Consider the following 19,612-nt stretch of genomic DNA (forward strand, 5'->3'; position numbering starts at 1 on the left):
GACTGTGATGGTGGTTTGAGACCAAAACGATGGAAACGGCGTAATAAAATAAATTATCCTGATCAAGCTTGTGATAATCACTGGCAAGATGACGAAAGTGACCTTGTGGTTGGTGTTAAAACGATAAACACCAGAGATAATATTTATTATAAACATGCAAGGATGATGAAGGCAGCAGAAGAGATTGATTATACCTCATGGGAAGATCCTAACATATTGGTTAACAGGCTACGACTACTACATGGATCGCTTTGTGCAGGAAACTATTCGAACATTAAAGAAATATCCTTCATACTCAAAGAACTGAGGGAAGCTGGCTACATACAATAATGGATTAAATTAAATGTATGTGTATAAACTTGAAGATAAATTAATATATTTTCTTTCCAGATGGAAGCTATCATTTATCGAAATCTGATTTCTAAATAAAACTTATAACTTAAAGGTGTAAAAAAACGTTACCACTGCCAGTCAAAATGTATACTGATAAAGACATGTTAGTAATCATGCCAAGTTCGATAAAAGTAATAGGAATCAGTTGGAACCAATTGAAGATGGAGCTCTTGGAGCAATTGGAGCCTTTTGAAGCATTTGGAGTCTTTTGGAGCTGTTGGAGCCATTTAGAGCTGTGTTAAGCATTTGGAGGCTGTTGGAGCCATTTGGAGCATTTGGAGCTGCTGGAAACATTTGGAGCTGTCAAGCATTTGGAGGCTGTTGGAGCTGTTGGAGCCATTTGGAGGCCGTTTGGAGCATTTGGAGCATTTGGAGCCTTTTGAAGCATTTGGAGCTGTCAAGCATTTGGAGCATTTGGAGCTGCTGGAAACATTTGGAGCTGTCAAGCATTTGGAGGCCGTTTGGAGCATTTGGAGCCATTTGGAACTGTGTTAAGCATTTGGAGGCTGTTGGAGCTTTTGGAGCCTTTTTTTGGAGCTGTTGGAGCATTTGGAGCTGCTGGAGATATTTGGAGCTGTCAGGCATTTGGAGGCCGTTTGGAGCATTTGGAGCCATTTGGAGCTGTGTTATGCATTTGGAGCTGTCAAGCATTTGGAGCCATTTGGAGCTGTGTTAAGCATTTGGAGGCTGTTGGAGCATTTGGAGCTGCTGGAGACATTTGGAGCTGTCAAGCATTTGGAGGCCGTTTGGAGCATTTGGAGCCATTTAGAGCTGTGTTAAGCATTTGGAGGCTGTCAAGCATTTGGAGGCCGTTTGGAGCATTTGGAGCCATTTGGAGCTGTGTTAAGCATTTGGAGGCTATTGGAGCATTTGGAGCCTTTTTTTTTTGGAGCTGTTGGAGCATTTGGAGCCTTTTGAAGCATTTGGAGCTGCCAAGCATTTGGAGCATTTGGAGCCGTTTGGAGCATTTGGAGCCATTTGGAGCTGTGTTAAGCATTTGGAGGCTGTTGGAGCTTTGGGAGCCATTTGGAGCTAAGAAGTAGTCGTTGCACGTCTATGCAGGGCTAAATGTTTATAAGATTGTTGTTGGCTTTCGCAAGTGATTCTGTAGTAGGATAGAAATTGTGTAATAAATATTATGTTTGTAAAAGACTTTGAGGTGTTTTATTTCTCGAACCTGACACTTTTCTGGTACTTTTTTAAAATTAAAGTTGTTTTGTATCGGCCAGGGATCGAACCAAGGACCTTAGTCGATATAATCAATCAGTATATAGATTACAAATTTATTTAATGAATTTTGAACTTTTTCCCGAATCTCTAGCATTACAATTACGAATTTCCAATATGGTGGTCTTGGTGTCTGATAGGATGATGGTAGTAGAGGATTTAAAGTCTCTTTAAGAATTTTGAACATGGTTTATTGAAATTATTATTTTTTATATAAAATTAAATGTTTTGCATCATTCAGGGATCGAACCAAGGACTGGAGCGGATCGAATCAATATGTAAGTTAATGAGTGATTTATTTAATGAATTTTGGAATTTTTCCTGAATTTCTAGCTAAATAATTACGGATTTTCAAGATGGCGGCCATATTTCAAGATGGCGGGTGTCACAGTAATAATAAATGATTACTGCACTCTAGCGGATACGAACTAAACTAACATGGTGTCAGCGCACTCTCGTCGACGATACAATGATGATGATGGCTTCCAGCATCGAAGACAAGATGGCGGACATGACGTCATACTAGGTGACGATATATATATGCTTTAAGAAAAGTGGTGGGAGTCAGTCTGCCAAAAGTCACCACGGGAGGAGAATCGGTCGCCATTTTTAATTTTTTTTGGCCTCACCGGGTTCGAACCGAGGACTCCGAACTCCGTGTCGTAAAAGTATATATTTTAAATATTTTTTATTAAAATTTTATTAAATGGATTTTTTAATAAATTTTAAAATTTTTTTCATTGAAATCGGATAATAAAAAAGTTAAAGATGGCGGCCGTAACGAAAATTGCAACGGTGACGTCATCGTCCAATATGGCGGATAACACATCGACGGAATGTTCGAGAACACAATGGCGGATCTAAGATGGTGGATCCAAGATGGCCGTCGGGGTCAAGGTCAAAGGTCAAGGTATCCTTATTCCTAGAAATGGCTTAACTGAGGCTTGAGTTAAGGATGCTTAAGCCAATTTTAGGAATTGGTGTTCTTTCTAAGGCAAAAGACATTTGTGGTTTTTTGAAATCCTAATTTTTCCTCGAAACGGGAATTTTTCCCTCGAAAACGGGAAATTTTGAGTCATTTTGAGTCATTTTTGAGGAATTTTGAGGAATTTTTGCCGCCGTGACGTCACAATACAAGATGGCGGACACCGGCTCCGGCTCCACGCGCCAGCGCCAGATCTAGTATGCCCATTTACATACTACTATTATGTTTGGTTGAGTGTGAGATAATTTTATTTACGTATGTTTTAATTTCATTAATTTTTTATATATATATATGTATTCTTACCTACCTACTTCTATTAAATTTCAGGTGGATGTTAACATTGTCATTCCAGTTGAATAAATTGTTTTGTCAAATTAGTTGTTATTTATACTTTTTGTTTTATTTTGGACTATGTTTTATTTTAAATTAATTCAAAGATTTGTGGTGTGTACAGGGAGTGATATCTCTATTAATTTCTATACTCCTTTGGATAAGCGGAATATGGCCACCACAGTTTTACATATAAACAAATCCTACAAATGTTTTAAACATTATGACAAATGAAAAATAGTTTCACAAACATCCTTATTTTTTCTTGGTGTGTATAGTTTGAAGTTTAATATTATGTATGTACGTAAATTATTAAACATACAGTTATTTATTAATTTATTTAGATAATTATTCATAGGTAGGTAATACGCTTTCTATTTGTCAATATTGTTGTTATGGTAGATAGGAGTACAGTAAATGCCTACATTCTTATATTCCTTTATATCTCTTTCGATTTGGAGTGTTTCCGAGCCATTCGGGGAGTTCAAAATCGCCCCCCCCCCCCCAGGTGGTTAAAGCCCCAAAATTTCAAAAGTTAAAAACTTTTTAAAAATCTTTCTATTTCGATTTTAAGTGATTTCGAGCCATTCAGGGTCCTCGAACCCACCGCCCCCCTCTGGGAACAAAGCCCCAAAATTTTGACAATTTCAGGAATTTCAAATATATATTCTTTCGAGATGGAGTGTTCCAAACCATTCGAGGTCCTGAACATCCACTTTCCGCAAAAGTGAAAGCCCCAAAATTTCGAAATATAAGAATATATATAATTGGATGTTGGCATGTATGACGTCGATAAACTCTTACACCGTTTGACCGATTGCCATGAAAGTTGGCACATCGAAGTGTTTTTATCATGGAGAAGGTTTTTATGCTATCCATTTTTTTGTAACTCGCCGCTAGATGGCGCTGTAGCGCATCAACTTCTAAACCTTTCAACCGATCGCCATGGGTAAACAGAAAACCATAGGTCACAGATACACAAACAGTAATTATGTGTCATTTCTTAATGTCCACCACATTGGACATATCGCTATCCATTTTGCTGTAACTCGCGGACAATATATCACCCGGTGTTCAGCCCGGGCAAAGCCAGGTACTGCAGCTAGTTACTAATAAAAACAAATTCGAAATTTGGTAGTACATTTGGTTTTGTTAGGGGTCTCTTTGGCCATTAACATTTTTAACCCTTTGAGGCTAACGGTGCGCGGCTCGGATGTGACATCCCGATAACGCAGCAAGTGCCATCCGACAAGGTCGGAGGCGCTGCCGTCACTCGCAGCGAGGGTGTTTCGGAAACCGCCCGGCCTACTCTCAGCCGACCGGCCGTGGCCGCGAGCGGGCTCGGCATTACGGAACGGTAACGTAACGTATCATATTGTTTCGCGTCTCCCCGCCGCGGGCGCTCCGGGGGGGGGGGGGGGGATGAAGCCGGCCGGGGGGTCATTAGTCACGTGTGTCGGAGATCCACCGGGGGATGGCTCGTGGACAGGGGGAGGGGTGGGGGGAGTGCGAGTCCCACACACCTCGTGCGTGCCTGGCGGCTCCAGCTCTTCGCGGACTGCAAATAACACGTTCCGCCACCCCGAGGGGATGGGAGAGTGATCACGACGACGAAGCAAGAGGAGGGGGTAAGAAGGATCTCTCTCTCTCTCTCTCTCTCTCTCTCTCTCTCTATCTCTCTCTCACTCGCGGGTGGACAGCGCAGTCACACAGCCTCCCACATCCCTCCATTACCCGGCCTCGATGAAAGAAAGAAACACCACACGTAGGTATTTGCAGTTTAACCTTGCACAGGAAAAAACATTTCTGTAGGCTACTTTTTACAAAAAGTAAACTTTAACTTCGCAACCATTTGCCAAGAAATAGTTTTGCAATAATAAAAGAAATATATTTTAACTTTGTACAAAACATGGCTATGGTAATTTTTGCGTACATGAAATACGTTTTCGGAGATGATAATGAGTATTTCTTCCGAAAATTGGCGCATAATTTGATGTATTAATTGATTGTTCATTCAAGCATAATTTTATTGTAAACCATTGAAAATATAATCGAATATTCAATAATTGGATTTAATTTGGTTTTATTACCTCATAAATGTACGCAGTTAATACAAGAAAGCCATTCAGGGAACGGTTTAAAAATAACTTTAACTATTAAAGGTACTGGAACCGAACATAACATACATTACCGGGTAAGAATCCTGATCTAGTATTATTGCGAACACTACTTTTGTAGTGATACAGTTGTTTTCATTTAAATGTAAAATTACAAATACTTCATTTCACGTAAATATTTCTTTTCCATTTACAAAAAAAAAAATACTATGTACGGTTCGCATGTGTGTTCTCTGTGCGTTTCTTCTCTAATATCCAGCGGGTAGCAAGCAAACGTCTTGTTAGAACAATTCCTTGCTGTAAATTTGTCCTGGACGTTCTTGGTGTATATGTTATAATTTCCGAAATTTCGTAGTGGCTATTTTAGTTTTATCTAATGAGGTTACTTATTTTTAACTTCAGGAAGACTTATGTTCAAATCTCTCTCCATTAGTCTATACTGATTTCGGTTTTTTCCATGGTTTACAGAAATATTTTAGACCAAATGCTGAGATTGATCCTTATAGTTAGACCATGTAACCGAGACGTTAAACCAAAATATTTTCCTAGTTTGGTTTTAAGGCGCACTTTCACTGAGGCAACACTGGACGACTTGCTATTGGTTTCCTGGTGTTGACCATGTTCCACAAAATTCAATAACGTCGCATACGGAATTTGTCTCCCCAAATCGCATGCGCTTTGTGATCTATGCTTATATCATGCGACTAGAACGATTTCATTCTGGCAACTTCAGTTTGGTGCATTGTGTCTTTACAAACTACAAACAGTCGCGGCAGATAATTATTTGGTCATAGCTTTCAATCGTTAAAAAAAAGAAGAACGCCATGTTGGTGGATAAGAGAACCGTACATCGGTGGTCAAGAAACTCAGTATAGTTCAGACAGGATGTTAATTGCTGACGAAAATTAATTTCGAAATATTTCATGAATGAGTAAAGACGATTTTGTGTACTTGCTTGAAAAAGTCTTACCTACTATAAAAAAAAATATGATACAAACTTTCGGGAAGCAATAGCAATAAGTGACATTGAGATAAATGGCTACGGGTGATAGCTATCCATGACTTATGTATCTGTTTCGGATATCCGAGTCAACCATTACTCGAATTATTTCAGAGGTATGTAGTGTTTTGATCGACGTTATACATGATGTTGTCAAGGTCAATAAAAATATGAATACCTATGTTAAACCATTTTTTAATGGTTTACCATACAAATACTTATACAAGATGTATATTAATACAATATTGCAACTCAATCTGTCAGAGTAACTCATTAGAAATTCACATGGAACTGTAAAGGCAGAAAAATTTTCCGAGTGCTTGGATGTGTAGAGGTCTACTCGAGGGTGCACTAGTGTGAGTATGCATATTCTCGGTCCCAGAAGATAGAATAGTGCCACAACTACTACTTTCACATTTGTAAAGAGGTGTACGGGCATGACTAGGTTCATCATATTTGCTCATAGCTTCAAATAATGTATTATTTATTATGAGCTTACCCACCGCTAGAGCTCTAGAGATTAAATTTAAAAGATAATTAGTCACATGTTCTCCATATGTTGAGCAATCATCTCTTTAGCACGCATAAAAAAAATACTTTATGACTCCTTTTAGCGATCCGAAGGAGATAAATCCTCCGTGTCTTTTTAGGGGCAACACATTTATACATTTTTTATTCACAGCTATTTCTGTTGCGTTGATTGCTCACTCCATGTAGCTTTCGAGACCTCGTATTGAGTGTCTTGGCTGCTTTCTTTTTCTTCCACCTGCAATTACGAAAATTCAGCTACTAGATAAATATATTTATTTTAACTTTTTTCAGATGCCATACATGTAGATACCTATATATAATTTTTTTCGTCATGTTTTGAAGACGAGTAGATTTCAGAGTGTCCTGGTTTCACCCGCTTTGTGTTGGAGCCTGTGACGGATAAAGCTTTGTCATAAAAAACAAAAAGTGACAGTATGATTTTCTTCTGCAAAGGGACTTTTAGAACTATTTTGATGACCTTTTCTGAGGAAAATCATAATTTTATATACACTGCAGGATATCCAAATGAGGTGTTTTTCGAGAAACATCATTTTATAAGAAGTTGGCCAAATGAAACTAAAATTACCACACCCAGAATAACTTCCTGGTCGCAATAAGTTATCGCCCTTATGTAATATTGACGGATGGAGCCTTCACTCTACAGGAACACATCATGAAAACCTTCAGCGTCCACTACGACAAATGTAATTGTCAAAGACTATACACAATTATAGGTATTCGTGCGCTCAAAGAGTAGTAGAAAATACTTTAGGGTTTATAGAAAGTGTATTTCGTGTATTAATAAAATTAAGATAACCACTTATGATTACTTTGGAAAACGCTGGAATTGTCACAACAGCATTCATTCATCTTCATAACTTTCTGAGAAGGTGTAACACATCGCGATCACTACACTGTCCTCAAAAAACGTTAAGATGGAATTATTTTTCCTGTATCATAGAGGGCAGTTATCCTAGGCGATACAGGTCTGCAGGATTTTGTCACATAAAGCACGAAGATCAACTTTTTAAGCTAAAGAAGGAAGAAAGGAATTCATGATATATTTTCAATCAGATGAAAGACGTGTGTGTGCCTTGGCAGGGCCATTACGACTAACTTTAATATGGATTTTTGAAATATTTATTTCACTATAGTATAGTTTGTATGTACTTATTAAAAAATAACTCACCCCAAAGTCCTCCACATCACTGTTAGCAGTCGACAATGCTGATTTAGGTACATCAACGTAAACTGAAAAACTTAAAAGCTCAAATGCAAACCATTTTGCTGGGAGATAAGCCACTCTTTTTTGATGTAAATTTTTTGCTTACGATGAAATGTTGAATGCAAAATCTTGAATTTTTTTTTTTTTTTTTTTTACCTCAGCCATTGTACAATTGTATTTACTCGCTAACTGCTTTAACTAATTTTTGATTCAAATATATTTATATTCTCTCAATTGGTTTTTCTTTAATTCGGATGAATTATGTTAATCTTTAATAAATGACGTGATCTTTTTACATTATTCCAGTTCACGTCGCACCTCACAAGCCTCACCGATCTTCTGACTGTTCGATAACGACGAAACTGCTCGCCACGTTACGTCATGTCGAGAGCTGACGCATGCGTCGGGGAACAACACTCAACTTCAGCATGGGGCAAGAATACTTGTTTCTTGTGGCTTCGTGTTCCTTCAGTGGAACAGTGCGTCAATGCTGCATGCTACATGTTGCCTTAAAGTTGCCTCAGTGCAATTGCTCCTTTGTATTGTGATTCTTGGCAAAAAAAAAAAGCATACTTCTTAGTCAAGCCAATCAGTGTTACTATGTAAAGCATGAAAATTTTAAATTTGGCCAAAACAATAAGGGAAAAAAATCTCGCCATCATTATTCTATTTCTGCTCAGACTTTTTTTTTCAGATTTGTTTTACTGGTGATCATATTATGTCTTTATTTATGAATGTAATGGATTTTGGCAGTTTTTTTTCTATAACCAGCATACAGCACGTCATTACGATAAACATTTTTTTAAAACAAGTTTTCGATATGAGCGTCACTGGTATTCCAGTGAAAACTTGAATATTAATAATTGACTTAACTGGTTTATTTACGTCCAAAAAATATCTAACATTTGGTCGTAAATTTATACTCTAAGATAATAATATTTTATGTATATCGCATCTTTAATCACTTGGTTAATAAAAAGTACCAGCAATTGATTATCTTTTCAGCTCAATTAATTATTATGTTTTAAGTTACTATGTCCGGCCTCCCTACTTATTGGAAAGATTGCCATAAAATAAAACGCAGTTTAATGACATTTTTCTACAGTTATTTTAAATATCGAAACTTTTTATAGCAATCATTTTATCTGCAACAAAGAAATTTGGGGATGACGTGTAATTTTTTTACTCTTTAAAGTCTAGCAAACTATAGAGTTAAACGTTGATCATTGATATTTTTCACATTTTTAATAAAATTATATTGAACAAATATATTTTATTATGCATATCAGGGTAACGCATGGCTAATTTTTGAAATTAAATATTTTCAGTTATATATCACAAAAAAATTATCTCAGAGAATTCAGCAAGCAATCCAAAGTGTTTATTATCAAGGAAATTTGCTGCCTTTAAGGGTTCAAGTATCGTCTGGCAGACTAACACGTTGCGTTCGTATCAAGTACGAAAATCGTCCTGAAAGTTTTGTATACATGAGAAAATTTCCAGGTCCATAAAATTACGAAAAAATATTTTTAAAAAGTATTTTTTGAACACATTTCATGGAACATAGACAAAATAAATGTAATTAAAATTATGTGGAGATATGAAGTTTTCAAACTGATATAAATGTAAAATATCTCAAGAATTAGTAGGTGAAATTATTAAATGTGAATTGACACACTTCCAAAATAAGACAACTTCCACGAGAATTCGCTACCGATGCGAAACACAAAAACTGACCCTAATACCTGAATAATTATTAACGATTATCGTAACTAACTCACAGCATGCAACAAATAAATTGATTGTTCTTAAGTGCACTTATTTATTGGCACACGATAAACAAGCTCGTGGCAGAAATAAAAAAAGGGTACTAATTTTTTTTTTTAATTGGAAGAACACGTAGGGATTGTTAATACTATTAAGTGTATTTTATACGCCACTAATGTTTATTAAAATAATCAGCAATATGGTTCTGAAAACCACAAGGTTTAAATTAATAGCGTAGGGGTATTTATCTTCAACGTTTACGGCTGGTACAACTATTACGTAAAATGAAGCCTAGTTCTTTTATTACAGTGGTTTCCTGCTCTTGCCTGGGTACTTATTGCGGAAGGTAACAGGTTAGGAAAGTTTGAGAATTTATTATTTATGCCTTGTCACGTCAATAATAAGGATATGTATCTAAAAATTGTAATTGCAGCAACAAATAAAATCCTATATTTTGAGTTGTATGTTCCTATCACTTCAAAAATTAATATTCGAAAATCACCATTACTAACGAAACTGTTAAAACAAAAACATATTGTCTGTTTTGAAAAAAATTACATTAATACTACTATCTGATCTGCTCCTAGTGATCGTAACATAAAACAAACAGTTTCATACTTAAATTTGTTAGGTAGAAATGTCAGCAGGTGAAAATTTTTGCACGATGATACATTATATACATATAATATTGAATTATTACATAAAACTTACAAAGGAAACTAGTAAATTGGTTTTTGGTCAATGAGATGGATCACTCAAATACAATTGCAATGAAACTAAAATAATTGCAATAGAAACATGAAATTAATTAATAATAAATGTTTGGTTATACTGATCTTGTTTCTGTCTTGCGTTGCGATTATTACAACACAAGTTTTAGGGCAAGCGATACAAACAAAATACATCAGTGATTCGTAAAATTAAAATGGGTGGGGGTTCAGAACTTAAAATAAAAAAGCACATAACTTAAAAGCTACGACACTTAATTTTTTTGAAAATATTGTTTCAGAACCGTCGTTAATTGGCATATAAACTGTTATCGGCCTAACGTTGTACTATGTGACACCTTGATGAATAATCATAGACAGAAATAACCACAGCTCATAAACAGAATATATTGTAACAGAATCCTATTGAAATCATTCATTTCCAAAATTAATCACAGTGAGGACGAATAATAGACCTGGAATTTACACAGTAAACAAAATCTGAAACCGATGTTAACCAACAAATCCACATAGTAAATACGAACGAACACGATTAATTCAGCGAGAAAGCCACTCGTAGGTTTTACGGTTACACTATTAGAAATTACAGTAAATATGTAGTGACTTTTCTACAAATTATTTATTTCAACTACACTAAGTGTTCTCCGTATTTCCAAATAATCAGATCATCGTGGAAATTGTGCCAGATTCCGTTTCGAGATGTGTGTTCTGTTTTAAAGAGGGTAAACAAGGTTAAGTAATAATAATGTTTTTACTGTGTACATCATAATGATTTCAAGGTTTTGTCACTGCTTCAAATTGACTATTGTGAATTCATGTTCAACACCGTTAAAAATTTTCACCTTCAATTTACGAAGAATGCTAGTTACAAATTATCCAGGCATCTTCGTAATGTTACAGATAATGGGTTAACTTACTTAGCACATAAATCCCAAATATATATATATATATATATATATATATATATATATATCTTTGATATTACAGTGGCGTAGCAAGCGGGTGGCAGGGATGGCCCCTGGGGCGCCGCCGCGACGGTTTCGGGTTATTGAACCCTCCCCCCTCTCTTTTAATGCAAGAGGGGGCGCCATTTTCAATTCTGACCAGGGGCGCCAGTCACCTTAGCTACGCCACTGTTGGTATAGGTACTAACAAAACAGTCTAAAATTGGTTAATTACACAGCAATAACACATCTTTTGTTCACGCGTGTGTTTACCCTTGTTTGGAACGAAACGTAGAACGCGGAAGTCGAAATTAGGCGTGGTTTCTACGAAGGTTCAATCATTTTAAATTACGAAGAACTATTCATTTATGTTAGTTAAATAGTTCTTTGAAAAGTCCGTACATTTCTGACAGTGATCGTAAGTCAACTGAGAGCATGCAATCAGGGCCGGATTTAGGGGAGGGCAATCGGGGCGAAAGCCCCGGGGCCTCAACAAACGGAGGGCCCCCAAAAATCCTTTGGTATTTTTTTTTCGCTGTTTTACGTTTACCTACAGTACTTTGTACATACATGATTATATTACTGTTAAATATTAACAGAAATATTCATTTACACTAAAATTTAATTTAATATAATTCTTGTCTCCGATTATATTTATGTATGTTTTTTTTAAATACTAAGAGAATCTACTTGATTTCACAATAAATTATTTATTTATTGGAAAACTCGACTGAAAAAAATTGTTCATTTTATTTGTAAAATAATTTGTGGCCAGGGGGCCTCCGCTCCTCTGTTGCCCCGAGGCCTCCAGACCTCTAAATCCGGCCCTGCATGTAATTTTACGACGGTATCCGTACATTTGCAAAGATCGCTGCATGATGTGTAACGAGTGTTGTTCGTTATTCCGCGACGAAGAGAAGCGCCGAGGCACGGGGAAAGCGCGGGCTCAGAACGGGGACCACCAGGAACTGGGTTGGTCGGCGGAGGGAAAGTGGGCGGAGCCACACAGGCACAGGACGAACCCGAGCCTCTCAGGAGCGCGCGGGGCCCCTTGTTAGCGACGTTGCCATTGGCGACCGGGATAACGATCTCACGCAACGCAGCGAGTCGCTAGCCTGTTATTAATCGCGGTCGCCGGCCTTCGCCTTCACGCCCCTCAGACTTCTTTAGGTTCGCCTTCTCACGCCACGTTCTATTGTCACGTCATCATTTTTTTTATTTTATTTTGCAAATTTATGAGTACTTTCTTTTATGAACCACTCCGTATATCTTACTGTTGTTTCTTCACGCCGGGTATATTCAGCATTTATCTGTTTGCAGTGTAATTTATTCTGTTCTGGGACAATGAAATTCTTACGGGGAAATGACTTGACGGCTTGATGGCTTGATGGCTTGTCATTCGCGAACCGCCGGCCTTGATCGGGCGTGTCCGCCGCTCGATGTCAATGATCGATAGCTCGTTGGCCGTGATCACTGCAACTCCGGTTTTTTTTTTTACTCCAACCGCAATCATCGGTAATGGCTACTAATTGCGCCAAAATCTATACAGAGTAGATATATGTTATACACAGTTTAGCAAAATTTCTATGTATGTTAAAATAATTATTGTAGAAACATGGATTTAAACCCACGATCCTGACTAATCGCGTCGTCTTAACTCGCTAGTAGCTACTATTTAACTGAATGCAAACCTACCTATAAGCATTATGAAACTAGAAAAAAAAAAAATCCAAAATGGCGGGGGAAGACAAGCTTCAGTGTTTTTCGCATGTTCCAGGTAAGAGCTCTAAGGACAATATTGACAAGTGCATTTGAATTGTGTCTGGTCATCTCTCTGCGCTTGGAACTGAACTGTAAGTACTACCTACTGCAAAACGGGCAAGTTCAAAATATTCCAAACTGACTTGAGATTGTGCGGTTTTGAAAGTTATTTCATTAATATTTAATTATTTCTTTTGATAGTTTTCACGGCTTCACATTTAAAGTCAAGTTTGATATCGTCGAAACAAGCCTCTGACGGAGTGATGTCAGGCGGCGATAAGACGCTGAACTCGCATCCCATAAGACCCTTGTTCGAATACGAAGTCCAGGTCACCACACTGCAAATGTTTTTATTTGTAAGTGGAACAGAAATAACCATGTAAAATTACAGATATTTTGAGTTTTGTACATTAACATGAAAACATCTATATCACAAAAAAATTATTCGTAATAATACTGGGTTCGGGTTCTTACCCGGGAATTTATCCTTTGTGTTATACCAGCACCACCAATAGTTTTAAGTTAATTGTAAACTATTCCCTGAATAGTTTTCCAGCATTAACTGCGCACAATAATAAGCATGATAAAACAAATAAAGTCAAATTAATGAATATTTGATTATCTTTTCATGGTTTAAAAACATTATGCTAAAATGAAACATCAATTAAAATATATTATTATTCACCATAGTAGTACCTGTTGTTACCATGTTGGTAACTGCCTCGACCGTGTGTGATTACTTGCTGGTCACTATATATAATTTTTTTATATTTATTCAATTTCTTGTTATATTTAATTACTTTTATTTACTTTTTGGTAATTTAATTGGTAAAATTAATTACTTGAACTTATGAATTTGCACTGTCGAGCTAGCGAGAGTTAAGTTTGTACACTAGACTGCACGCTTTTGGTAATGTTCGGGCCGAGCCGAAGATTTCCGAGTGGAATACTCCGAGTGAAGACCGCGAGGAAGGGGGACTGCTCGATGTGACGCCGGTGTGGACGGACCGCAAGGGACGAGTGCCTACGCTGAACGAGCGTGGAGGTTTCGACGGCCGGGCCGCGTTGGAGAGACGCGAGGCGATGGACATCGCTGGTGCCCCGGGGTGGTCAAGTGCCACGGCAGCGGCGGACTTGCTGCGACTCTGAAAGTAAGACTAGAGACCCTTATTTATTTTCTGGTGATGGTTCACCTGCACGGAAGGTGGAAAAAGAAAATTGCAATTTGACTTAATGCTAATTAAAACGATCGTGACTGCGTTTAACGCCTGGCGCTAATGTGATTAATACCCTCAAGAACTTAAAACTACTTCTGAAGCGTGCTCGATATAGCTCGATACTTTGGTGCAAAAACGATGTGGAAAATACCGTTCGGTGAAAATGGCCATACAGACTTTTTGAACTTTTATAATAATATTCCTTTTTTATGGCAAATCCATGCGCATGGTGTTGTTGCGATTATATTCCCTGTATCGCTTATTAATTTTTCATGTCAGTGCTAAATGTATATTATTATTGTACGGCGTCATCACTCGCAGTAACAGTATTGCATTAAATTCATACTCCGTACGTCTGTTCGCTTTATATGTGACGTCCCATCGATCCCACTTCAATTTGTTGCTTATAGAATCGTTTTCGAATCCCATACACACAAGACAGGGGAAGGGTACATATAAGATTTTTTTATTATTTTCCTTTGCTTCCCTGTGGCGGTGTGTGTGGAAGGTTTTTTGTAGACCCCGGTAGCGATCAAGGTTTTTGAGATTGCTGGAGGCCGGGGTTACACTATATAATAGGGCATCCTGCGTCTGGCTTCTGGCTGTGCAGCCAGGAGCCGACCGCCATCTTGGATTGTGACGTCACGGTGGCCATCTTTATGACCTGTACATTTAAAATTTGCAAAAATGTCAAAATTGGCCAACATTATCCCAAAATACACCAAAATCTGCAAAAATCTCCAGTTTTTTGAAAACATTCCGCCAAAAACTCTGAACAAATTTTCCTTTGTTTCGAGAGAAACATCCTCGTTTTAGTACTCAAAAATACCAGTGGCTTGATATTTCCTCACACTTTGACACGCAATTTACACACAATAGGTATACGCAATGAACACGCAATGAACACTCAGTACACACTGAAAACGCAATTGACACACAGTACACGCAATGGACACGCATTACACGCAATGGACATGCAATGGACACACAGTACACGCCATGGACACAAAGTACACGCAATGGACACACATTACACGCATTGTACATGCAATGGACACACAGTACACGCAATGAACACACACAACACACACACAGGACAAGCAATGTACATACAATTATACACAATGGACACACACTGTATGTCGCTTTGTCACGATCAAGAGTTGCAAGTCAAGTGAAAGTGTAGATATATTGAATCAATCAACAGCAAGGAAGATTTTTGAATCACCAAAGATTTAATGCGCTTGTAAAATATTAAAATATATTAAAATTAATTGCATTTTTAATAAATATTTCGTGCGTGTTTGTTACATTCATAAATTTCAACGGGTTCCTTAGTCGCTTTACAGCTAACTAAAATTACGTTAGGAATTAAATATTTAAACTCAAATTTAATTAAATGTTTTTTGAAGTTACACTTTACTGGCGCGTTATGGAAAAATTATGAGAGTGAATTTTTATAATGAACGCGCAGCATGAAAAAATATTGACAGGATGAAAACGGGCGACATATAAATTATACGTAAGTGAGGTTATGGTATACTTCTTTAGGCACGTAACGAAAAAAAAAATGACAGTAAATTTATACGATGCGCGTGCAGAATGAAACGAATAATTGATAATATGAAAAAGGGCTACTTACATATAAAAATATTAAATTTGCTTTTAAATCATATACATATTTTAGTGAATGATATTGAATACTGGTACGTATAATTAAAATCATTTATTTATTGTGAATATTAGTGATTTAAATTGTGTTTGTAAATTTTATCAAGTGTATTGTTAAGTGTATTTATATAATTGAGGTTATGTTCCCATAAGTATTATTTATTTGCATTACAAATTACAAATTATTACATTATTATTTCAAGTAAGTGAGTTTATTGATTTTCATTAATAATTAAAATTGATTACGATTATTTTTCTAAATTAAATAATTGATTTTATACACGGGTTAATATTAATATTTAATACTGTGTATTTAATTAAAAAATATTAATTTGATTAAATTTGAATTTTTCTCACCCTATTTATAAAACCACTCAGTCATTTTTATTATTTTATTTCTATCAATTATTTGCATACATAATTAAAGTTATTTTTTTATTATTATTTAATCGGAGCGTAAAAGCCACGAAGCATGGAAAGGTGTACCCATGAGGAAGGACAGTGGCGTACCCACGAGGAGGAAGAGCTGGACTAAGTAGCGTAACCTTCACTCACTGAGTTATAAAACACAATAAATTAGAATAAACATCCAGAATATCGGTTTATTTTATTACATATTAATGAAAATTCATCTCGATAATTTTACTAAATAAAATAATTAATTTTGTACACGTGTTTATATTAATCCTACATATAGTTCAGCACATCACTGACTCACTGACTCTGTAACGCCAAAGAGATATGTATATCTTGGAGACAAGCGTATCATGAAGCGCAAATATTAGCCTACTCCATAGAGATGTGTATAAAATATAAAATGTAAGTGGAACAATAGAGTAACATTTGAAATACAGCTATTTAAGTGGAACAATTCTTAGTCATTAAATTAAAGTGAAGCCTTACAAATAACTGTGCTTATAATTACTAAAAAATATTATGTATAAATCTGAACGTTAAGCTCTAAACGAAAAACGGTGAAATATTTTCCCTTCTTGGAAATATAAGTTTGCGACACTGCAAATCATTTCATGATATTTTTGAATTTTTGTTGTTATGCTCTTCTGAAAATATTTGTCCTTATTTTTAAATATGCGTACCTATACCTTTCAAATTTATAATTTTATTAAAAATCCGTCATTGTGTATATTTTCTATATATTTTTTTCAAATATAATTTTTTCAATTTATGTAAATATTTAAGAAATAGTTTTTTATTGGCACAGTATTAAAATTAATTGAATTTTTAATAAACGTTTCTTGTTTATTAAATTACAGTGTTGGTTATGTTCATCATATTTCAACGGTTGCCTTAGGTACCGGTACCTTACAACTTTCTGGTTACTATATAATGAACGTCAGTAAAGTATCGATGGCAAATACATATTTCCTTTAACTACAGTATTAACATAATAGGAAATATGAGATATATCAGGTACAATGGAGACTGTGTTTTCGAGAGCGAAGCATTCTCTAATTTATATATAAACTATGAGCAGTATCGTAATTTACAATTTTGCCACAGATTGTACAGAATATTCTAAACCATAGTTTATCAGTTAGTTATGTGTTTGGCAAGGATAGTTATGTGGAAAATAGAAACAAGATTTTTTTTTGCGACTAAGTACATTAAAACTTTCGAAATGTCGTGGGTTGGCAATTACTGTTCCTTAAATAATTTTTTTTCTCATTGCTGTTAAACGTCTAAAAAGATCATTGAAAATATTTAACTGTGAACTGTGTGTCGACGGTTTTATAGGTAAAATATATTTGGGGATTACCTTATAACTAGGGACACCTGTATTTCGCGAATACATTTCGTGTGAAGGTATTTCACAAAATACTGTATCTTTTTCTAAGAGTCATGGCAAATTGTGAGGGTGCAGCAGTACGGTGACCACATTCTCTTTGGCCCCGTTAAGAGCGGGACGACACCTCTCACCGACCTCAGCTAAAAACCACAGGAGAAAAGCTACAGTATTTTGTGAAATACCTTGACACGAAATGTATTCGCGAAATACAGGTGTCCCTACTTATAACCATACTTAACTAATTTCCAAACTTCAATCGTCACACATGTAAGTGGTATAACCCCGATTGGAGCTTCAAACTTCGTGGTCGCTGCAAGTTGTGAATTAAAATTGGCCATAAAATTCCTTCACATTTGTCGATACAAACTATACAGATTATGTGCGTAGGGTGTAATGAAATTACTTTACTATACGCTTGATTTGGCCTTTCGGTGTTATCGGAAAATCTGCCAAACGCAAAGACGAAAATAAGTAAGGTTCAGCTCAGCTTCTAGTTAGTATGTAAGACGGAAAAAAACGATCCATTGCCAGCCATCTACGGAGAAAGGAATGAGTTTAAAAAAAGGAATATTTTTCTCCGCGGCGATTGAACAGGTGTCGCCTTGGTGGCACCACGATTTTTCAGACAAGGTGCAAGAATGGGCGGTAATATTTCCAGTGTTGCAAGCGATGGTAAGGGGATATAGTAACAAGAATAAAATAATTTCGGAGAGTGATAATCCGACTCCGCGAGAGTTATTTTAGGTATTTATACGCGGTAATTTTTTCTCTTGTTGTTTGGGTTGGTGGGACTGGGCGCGGGAGTGTGGAGACCTGTCGCGGGCGGACCTAAGTGCAGTAGCGTGCTGCGAGGACAGCTGTCGGCTGGGTGACCGCCTCTTCCCTTCGCCCCCCGCCAGCGAACTGCAGGAGCGAGACAAATGCCGAAGCATTTACGTGGACTGCGTCGCGAGGTGGTGTCCTCTCTCGCTAGGGAAGAGGGGAGGGGGCGGTGGAGGGTGAGCGAACCCAAACCCAACATCTCCGGCCGCCATTTGTCATCAGAGCCGCGACGCTAGCGCTGCGCTGCGCCGACAGGAAGAAGTGGTGCAGGATTCAGGGCCGTGAGGCGGGGGAAGGATCGATTACGTAGTCCTCCCTGGAGTCGATAGTTCGCGGGCGAAAGCTTCTCGGCCACACCGTCGCAAGTTTGTTGAGGCAGATTTCATTAATATTAATAACTTATAATCGAAGTAAAGTTAAGTGCACTTGGCAAGATCCATAGAACGCTCTAATGGGTTTCCAGCAGTCAGAACTGCGCGGATAAGTGATGCAAGTATTTCAGCGAGGCAGCATGCAAATACGAGATTAAAAATTTCTCTTCAGGAAAGATGGTTTCAATAATGCCGATACTACATACTAATAACATCATAAAGAAAAAAATACTAAGAGGGTTTGTTTTTGAAAGTAGGTACACTCGGAAACTAATAAAACAATTACAAAAATTCTATCATTGTTCATATATATATATATATATATATACATATCATTGTTCCAGATGGAAATATACTATATTTAAAAGAAAAAAATAAGAAAGTTAAATATAAGACCAAAAGACTCAAACTTGACAATAAAAAACAACGATTATTAGTATTTATCATATAGATCTTCATAAAATGAAGCAATTAAGTTACATGAAAAAGAAACGGTTCGAATATAAATTGTGTAATAAATATGTTTTTGTTTTACTTTGAAATGTGTAATTTTTTTACTATTAAGTAAAAAGGTTGAATTCATTCGTTACAAGTAAACTCGAAATAGTGGAACAATTTACAATATTATTTCACGTTTATAAATTTAGATTTTTTCAGAGAGACAAACGCTAGGTTAAATTATATTTATTAAAATTAAATTTTGCTATGTCAATATT

Source organism: Bacillus rossius, chromosome 7, assembly GCF_032445375.1.
Source record: "Bacillus rossius redtenbacheri isolate Brsri chromosome 7, Brsri_v3, whole genome shotgun sequence".
In the NCBI taxonomy this organism is placed as follows: Eukaryota; Metazoa; Arthropoda; class Insecta; order Phasmatodea; family Bacillidae; genus Bacillus; species Bacillus rossius.